This window comes from Periplaneta americana, chromosome 15 (genome assembly GCF_040183065.1).
Source record: "Periplaneta americana isolate PAMFEO1 chromosome 15, P.americana_PAMFEO1_priV1, whole genome shotgun sequence".
NCBI lineage: Eukaryota > Metazoa > Arthropoda > Insecta > Blattodea > Blattidae > Periplaneta > Periplaneta americana.
In genome coordinates this window covers 44,149,072-44,157,245 of record NC_091131.1, presented here as the reverse complement: position 1 = coordinate 44,157,245, position 8,174 = coordinate 44,149,072, and the positions used below count along the sequence as shown (strand labels likewise).

The following is an 8,174-nucleotide window of genomic DNA, read 5'->3' as shown; positions in this document are numbered from 1 at the left end:
GTGCGGCCAATGGAAGTACTGCCTCTTCCAAGAAGATGAACAGATGGGAACATCGCCAGTGGAAATAAAGAGCGTAGCAAAAGAACAATCCGAAGCGAATTAAACGCGCAACATATTTTTACCAATAAAATGATGATACTCTGCGAGGGGAACACTCCATCACTATTGATGTCGATAATGTCGATACATCTTGTAGTTTCGCCCGTGGCCAGGCAATGAACCTCCTTGTGAACTTCGAAGCCAATGCAGCAGCAAGTAACGATCTAGCGACGTTGTGTCATTTAATTCTTAAACGCTCGCCTTGAGGACAACTTCCCAGCACATGAGGCAAAGTTTCATACACACTACAGTAGCGACAGGTGGGCTGTGGCGGAGGAGTGTCCAGGAATACTGCGTACTGGAGAGACCGTTTCTGTCATTCTGATCATATCCCTCCATTCAGAATTACTAAGATCTTGCTTCTTCTTAATCCAATTATTTGCTACGGATACTTCAGCAAATAGCTCAACACCCTTGCCTTTGTGTAGGTAGGAACACCAGGCAGAATATTCTCTATCCCGCAGAAGTTGTCGCAATTGTCTGTCTTGTCTCCATATTTCTGTAATTGCAGCTCTGAAAGGCGACTCACCACGGCAACATGGCTATAATAAAAAATCATAGTTATTGAATAGTCTTTGCTATCATGACAGTGAACAATAGATGTCGCAACAGTGCAATGGCCCTCCGAAGCGTGCTGAGTGTACAGCAACACAAACACTGCAGTGGTTTATTGGTTTTGGCCGTCGCTGAGCACTAGAGCATGAAAACTTAGAAAGAATAGTGGTTCAGTTGTAACACGTGCGGCTAGTGCCGAAAAGAAAGTGTAAATTCAGTGATGCTTTAGCGAAGAAGTATAGGCTACGTGTTTACAGCAGGCAGAAATGAACACGAAGCAAAGCGCCTTATTTCTCCTCCAGCATCATAGGCCTATATTTCTATTACAGAGCTTTCATCATGTGATGACGCAGAATATCTGCATGGAAATGTCATATGTACTTCGGTACATCAAAATATATATATGATATGCGTAATAAATCACTTTGTGATTTAAAGACGGCGCCCATACCGTCGGATCCCGGCCAATCAGTCACTCATCTGAGTGCACCTCAACACATGTATGGACTTCGGTCCTGCGTTCATAGATGTCTATGACGTAGTGCAGAGGGCGGCCACTAGAGGGAACCCAAGAGATGGAGCTTAATCTGAGACGATTCTAAACGGCGTCGGGATTGTATCCGGCGTGGCTTAGTGGATAAAGCATCAGCACGTAGAGCTGAAGACCCGGGTTCAAATCCCGGCGCCGGAGAGAATTTTTCTCCGTTCCATCTCTCTTTCATCATGTGATGACGCAGAATATCTGCATGGAAATGTCATATGTACTTCGGTACATCAAAATATATATATGATATGCGTAATAAATCACTTTGTGATTTAAAGACGGCGCCCATACCGTCGGATCCCGGCCAATCAGTCACTCATCTGAGTGCACCTCAACACATGTATGGACTTCGGTCCTGCGTTCATAGATGTCTATGACGTAGTGCAGAGGGCGGCCACTAGAGGGAACCCAAGAGATGGAGCATAATCTGAGACGATTCTAAACGGCGTCGGGATTGTATCCGGCGTGGCTTAGTGGATAAAGCATCAGCACGTAGAGCTGAAGACCCGGGTTCAAATCCCGGCGCCGGAGAGAATTTTTCTCCGTTCCATCTCTCTTTCATCATGTGATGACGCAGAATATCTGCATGGAAATGTCATATGTACTTCGGTACATCAAAATATATATATGATATGCGTAATAAATCACTTTGTGATTTAAAGACGGCGCCCATACCGTCGGATCCCGGCCAATCAGTCACTCATCTGAGTGCACCTCAACACATGTATGGACTTCGGTCCTGCGTTCATAGATGTCTATGACGTAGTGCAGAGGGCGGCCACTAGAGGGAACCCAAGAGATGGAGCTTAATCTGAGACGATTCTAAACGGCGTCGGGATTGTATCCGGCGTGGCTTAGTGGATAAAGCATCAGCACGTAGAGCTGAAGACCCGGGTTCAAATCCCGGCGCCGGAGAGAATTTTTCTCCGTTCCATCTCTCTTTCATCATGTGATGACGCAGAATATCTGCATGGAAATGTCATATGTACTTCGGTACATCAAACAATATATATATATTATAGAATAATGTTTATGCTTTGGCGTTATCGAGCCACGTGGTCTGCTGTATTACTACGATAATAAAATTACTCAAATGTTTATAACTAGATTTGTATAATGGAGTATGGCATGGGGAAGTGATATGGCGAAGAGATAATGAAAGACTTAGGGTGGAAATTTCTCAAATCAAGGCGACGAAAAGCCAGACTGAGCGCATTGTTTAAGGCAGGGGTTCCGAACCGATGTGTCGCGCAGCCCCATGGAGTGTGTCGCGAAATTTTGGAACTGAAACATAAATTTCATGCCATCCAGGAAGCCTCTTTACAACGCATTTTTATTTATAACGAAGTCTTTGATATGGTACATTTTATTTTGAGACAGACTTTACCTGCAACAATGCTTAGTAATTCGTTTACTCTTCCGACTTAGTAATAAACAGAGTTTAGAATCGTTAGAACATATTCGTCAGTTTATACAGGTTGTTTCAAAAATACGGGGCATAATTTCAGGTATGCATTTCCCACATGTAGACAATCAAAAAAGTTCATTACAACATGTGTCCGGAAATGCTTCATTTCCGAGTTATGGCCTTCACAACATTGAAATTCACCGGAACGTTTTTTTTTCAGCAGGTCGTTGTCATTACAGAAGATGTTCAAAATGTCCACCTCCTGCTTGAATACAGACCTCACATCGATGTCTCATTGACCTGCGAACACGATCCCAAACTCCAGTATTGCGTATGTCCTCAGAACATGCCACAATTCGATTCCGAAAGGATTCCAAATCAGGCACCGGAGACGAATAAACCAACGATTTTAAATGGCCCCACAAGTAGAAATCGAGAGGGTTCAGATCAGGTGAGTGTGGAGGCCAAGCAATTGGGCCACCTCTACCTATCCATCGATCAGGAAACCTTCGATCCAAGTACCGGCGAGCCGTACGACTGAAGTGTGCAGGAGCGCCATCATGCAAGAAGTGAATGTGTTGACGATTGATCAGTGGAGTGTCTTCTAAAACATGAGGTATGGTGTTTTCCAGGAAGTTTGTGTACACCTGCCCCTTAAGTCTGTTTACAAGTACATGGGGTCCAACTAATCGATCACCAATGATACCGGCCCACATGTTGAGGGAGAACCGCACCTGGTGATGAGATGGAACAGTTGCACGTGGGTTTTCATACGCCCATACATGCTGATTGTGGAAATTTGTTATGCCATCTCGTGTGAACTGTGCTTCATCTGTAAATAATACTAAGGCAGGAAAGTTCGGATTTACACCACACTGCTGCAAGAACCACTGACAGAACCTAACTCGTGCAGGGTAATCTGCTGGTGTCAGGGCCTGTACACGTTGCAAATGATAAGGATACAATTGATACTCTTTCAACAGTCTCCAGACAGTCGTATGAGGAACATTGACTTGCAACGCTACCCTTCGTGTGCTGATAGAAGGAGTCACGTTCACTGTCTTCAGAATCTCCTCCTGTACTTCTGGAGTTGTAGATCTTGGTCGTCCCCTTCCCAAACCAGGAGAGTTAAATTTTCCATACTCGCACAGACGGTAATGGAGACGTACAAATGTCTTCCGATCTGGACATTGTCGCTGTGGGTACCTCTCCTGGTACAAACGGCAAGCCAGCGCAGCATTGCCGTCCGCCTTACCGTACATGAAGTGTATCTCTGCCAGCTCTTAATTTGAATACATGTCGCACAGTCTAACGCCTACACAACACTGAATGTAACCTTCGCCTCGGAATGAACTGTCAGAGTGCCCTCTTAATGTCTCCTTTGACGGCAACGACCTGCGGAAAGAAAAACGTTCCGGTGAATTTCAATGTTGTGAAGGCCATAACTCGGAAATAAAGCATTTCCGGACACATGTTGTAATGAACTATTTTGATTGTCTACATGTGATAAATACATACCTGAAATTATGCCCCGTATTTTTGAAACACCTGTATATCTGTGCGTGTGTGTTTTTTTTTCATGAGCTGCTGTATAACCAGTATTGCCAATTCAGCGGTTTTCCCGCTAGATCTAGCGTTCTTCGGTGTTAGTTTAGCGGGTAAAATTTATGAAATTTGTATTGCTGATATAGGGATTTAGCGGGTATTTTTAGCACTCACAGCGTCAAAATGATATAATTTTACATTGTCAGTATGTCAATTTAGCGATTTCTGCACGGCTTCACAGCAGATTTTTAAGAATCGAGTTGGCAACACTGTGTATAACTGCATGCCCATTACTGTGTGTGCGAGCGTGCGTGCGTGCGTGCGCGGATGATAGTGCGATTATTTTATCAAAAGTGCTGTATTTAGATTTTTATGGACAAATTTTTAATTTAAAAAACTCAATCTGAATGAAGTTCTGGGTTAGATGGCAGCAGTACTAATTCAAATAATGTGAGCGAAAGTTTCTTCAGGATTCCCAAAAAGTATTGCGTTTCGTAAATATTACAGTGATGAATACTTGCAATATGGTTTTACGTTGCGTCAAGATGAATATAATAGTACATTATGCAACGAGCCTATAATGGTAGTAATTAAGACGAGAGTATGTTTATGAAACGAGCGCAAGCGAGTTTCATAATTTTCATACGAGCAAGTTTCATACGACTTTTTATGCTCGACCATATTTCTAACTTGAAATTATTCAGAAGTATTCATTTTATTCTTATCTGACTGGGGAGCGGAACTGATCTTGTGCAATACCTCGTAAATTGTGAGATGTGCGCAGACGCGAAAGTATTGATTTTTTCCGAGAAACAAATGTCATTGACCTCGATATAATCTAGAGAGTAAAATAAACATTAATCTTGATATAACCTTGAAATTGATTTAGGCATTGAAAAACGAGATGACAAATTGAATTTATTTGAATATTATTTACAATTAACGCTAATTATTATAGTAACAGAACATAACCTTCCGCGACAGTATTGGATTTCCAGCTTCCGTGACGTTTCGCTAGTTGTCTTTCGATTGCATATCCGAGAATAATCGATACTTGCGCTTTCATATTGCTACAATGGTGTTTTCTGATTGGTGGAACACCTGAACTTTAATGAATAGGTGTACTTTAATGAGGTCTATTAAAGGGCTGCTACCAGGTGTATAATTACTACATTTCGGCATGGTCGAGCATAAACAAAATTCCGAATGCCTTAGGCCCTATGTGCGGAAATATTTTGTCAAATCAGTCGATGATCCCGAATAAACTAAAAAGACATTTAGAACCGCCGTTTTCAACGTCATACTTACGTCAATCAATTAGCATTTTCTGGCATGAAAATAGTGAACTCTAAACAAAATAACAGACTGCTGCATCTTGAAGATGATTTGCGTGTTGGCTTGTCAATCATAAGGCCACATATAGAGAAACACTGTGCAACCCACCAAGAGCAGACCACATTAATTTAAATAGGTGATCCATGTTGAATCTTTCGTACACTACTTTTAACACTAGAATATAAATAATTGATTAAATGGCGATCTTACTCGTGTTAATTATGTAAGCATGTGCGGCTTACAGCTGTTTCGGTGCTATTCGACACCATCCTCAGAGCCTACTAGATCTCGGCGCTATCTCAACTTCGCTGCCTGTTGTGAGGGTGCGTTCGTGTGATGAAGAGTTGTGTCAAATAGTGTGTGTGTTCTGAAATTGATCTGTGTGTTGAGAATTTGATTGGGGTGTGTTTTAGTGTGTCCAATACACACTGGAACTTGAAAACAATAACTGCATAAATTTCCTAGACACCGCCATAACAAAAGTTGATTTGATTGGGGTGTGTTTTAGTGTGTCTAATACACACTGGAACTTGAAAACAATAACTCCATAAATTTCCTAGACATCGCCATAACAAAAGTTGACAAGAAACACACCTTCAAAATATACAGAAAACCAACCACCACCACCACACACATACAAAACACATCTAATCACCCCACACAACACAAACATGCTGCATTTAGGACAATGGTACACAGATTACTCAACATATCCATGAGCCAACAACACTAATGAAGAAGTGAACACAATCAAATACATAGCACAAGAAAATGGTTACAACTCGAACATAATAGACAACATCATAAGGAAGACAAACCAAACTCAACAAACACAAAAACACACAAAACACAACACAAACACAAGAACACAAGAAATACATCACTCTAACATACGAAAACAAAAACACACACAAGATCGCATTCTCATTCAGAAAACAGAAATACAACATAGCATACAGAACAGAAAACACACTACAAAGACATCTCAACACACGAACAACACAAACAAATAAATACAACCACACAGGCGTATACAAACTCACATGCAAAAGTTGCGACTGTTTCTACATTGGACAGACAGGCAGATCATTCCAAACTCGATACAAAGAACACATTAAAGCAATAACCAGAGGACACAATACATCTACATATGCAGAACACATAACTAATGCTAACCACACATACAATAACATAAATACAGACATGGAAATCCTACACATACAACCCAAAAACCAAAAATTCAACACACTAGAACAATATGAAATATACAGACACACTAAAACACACCCCAATCAAATTCTCAACACACAGATAAATTTCAGAAAACACACACTATTTGACACAACGTTTCATCACACGAACGCACCCACACAACAGGCAGCGAAGTTGAGATAGCGCCGAGATCTAGTAGGCTCTGAGGATGGTGTCAAGTAACACCGAAACAGCTATAAGCCGCACATGCTTACTTAATTAACACGAGTAAGATCGCTATTTAATCAATTATTTAAATAGGTGTGTTTCCAAAAACGATAATAAAAATATTTTATCGGACATCCAGAATAGACAGGTTGAGATTTTTGACACACATCTTTGTTTTTTTGTAATGCTACTCAATTTGCTGCTAGTTTTATTTTATTTTAATTTTTATTTTTATTTTTTTTTTTCGATTGCGTGTTAACATCGACGTATTTACAACACTGGATGTCCGACACTACATAGAAATTGTTATTAGCGCTCTTTTCTGACGGAACGCTGTGGTGTTCTGGCACCTTTTTGTTACATTTTTCATCATGGAACCGAAATTTGTGTGAATAACTGTGTTTTTAATATTGTTTTTCTTTGAATTCCGCTTAGACCTCGAAAGTCTTAGTTGGACGAAAATTTGGTTAAAAACGACAAAATTCCCGGCAGTGAACAGTAATATTGTAAACCTTTATTTCAATCCTGTAAAATTCTCACTCTTCCATCGCTATATGTATTGCAGTGTTTGTTATATACCAAAATGAATATTGATAATTTCCCTTTGAACTTGCATTTTCACGAACACCATATGAGAAGTTGTAACGATATAAGACTTGATTTATGCAGATACAAGACTACACAAAACAGTTTTTATTGTAGGCCTATGTCTCTTAAGTTTTATAATAGCTTACCAAATTCTACTAAAAATTTAAATTATGATTCATTGAAATCGTTAATTAAAAGAAAATTGTATGAACACAGTTTGTATAGCATTAACGAATATTTTAACTTGGCAAATAATTTTGTATGATTTTATTTATATTGACGTTGCTATGCATAAAGTACTTATATCCAAGCAATAAAGTAGCTATCTAAAAAAAAAAATCATCTCCCCGTCCGCTATAAAATATTCTACACAGAGTTCCACCACCTTCCTGTCCAGAAGAAAAGCATGGTTGTTATTATTATATCACTATTTTTAATAAAAACAAATAAGTGTGTCACGATATCGTGGGCGTTCAGTAAAGTGTGTCGTCATTCAAAAAGGGTTGGGAACTACTGGTTTAAGGCACAAAGCCCAATCCATTGCGATCGTATTGCACAGTCTTGTAGTCATACTTTGAAATTGGAAGTAGGTTGTGTATGAGGCAGGGTTGCACCTCTCCGTCGTCATACACTCCAGGTTTCACAACAACTGCAGCTTGCCAGTCATCCAAATTGTTGAAA

General features: G+C 40.2%; 3 non-coding genes across 3 annotated transcripts; all 3 read left to right on the top strand.

Annotated features, from left to right (window-relative positions):
- The first annotated feature begins 1,273 nt into the window (after positions 1–1,273).
- On the top strand, positions 1,274–1,345 carry TRNAY-GUA (transfer RNA tyrosine (anticodon GUA)). Its single transcript has one exon. It is a non-coding gene; the product is annotated as a tRNA-Tyr (tRNA).
- Positions 1,346–1,657: 312 nt separating this feature from the next.
- TRNAY-GUA (transfer RNA tyrosine (anticodon GUA)) lies at positions 1,658–1,729 on the top strand. Its single transcript has one exon. It is a non-coding gene; the product is annotated as a tRNA-Tyr (tRNA).
- Positions 1,730–2,041: 312 nt separating this feature from the next.
- TRNAY-GUA (transfer RNA tyrosine (anticodon GUA)) lies at positions 2,042–2,113 on the top strand. Its single transcript has one exon. It is a non-coding gene; the product is annotated as a tRNA-Tyr (tRNA).
- The last annotated feature ends 6,061 nt before the right edge of the window (positions 2,114–8,174 follow it).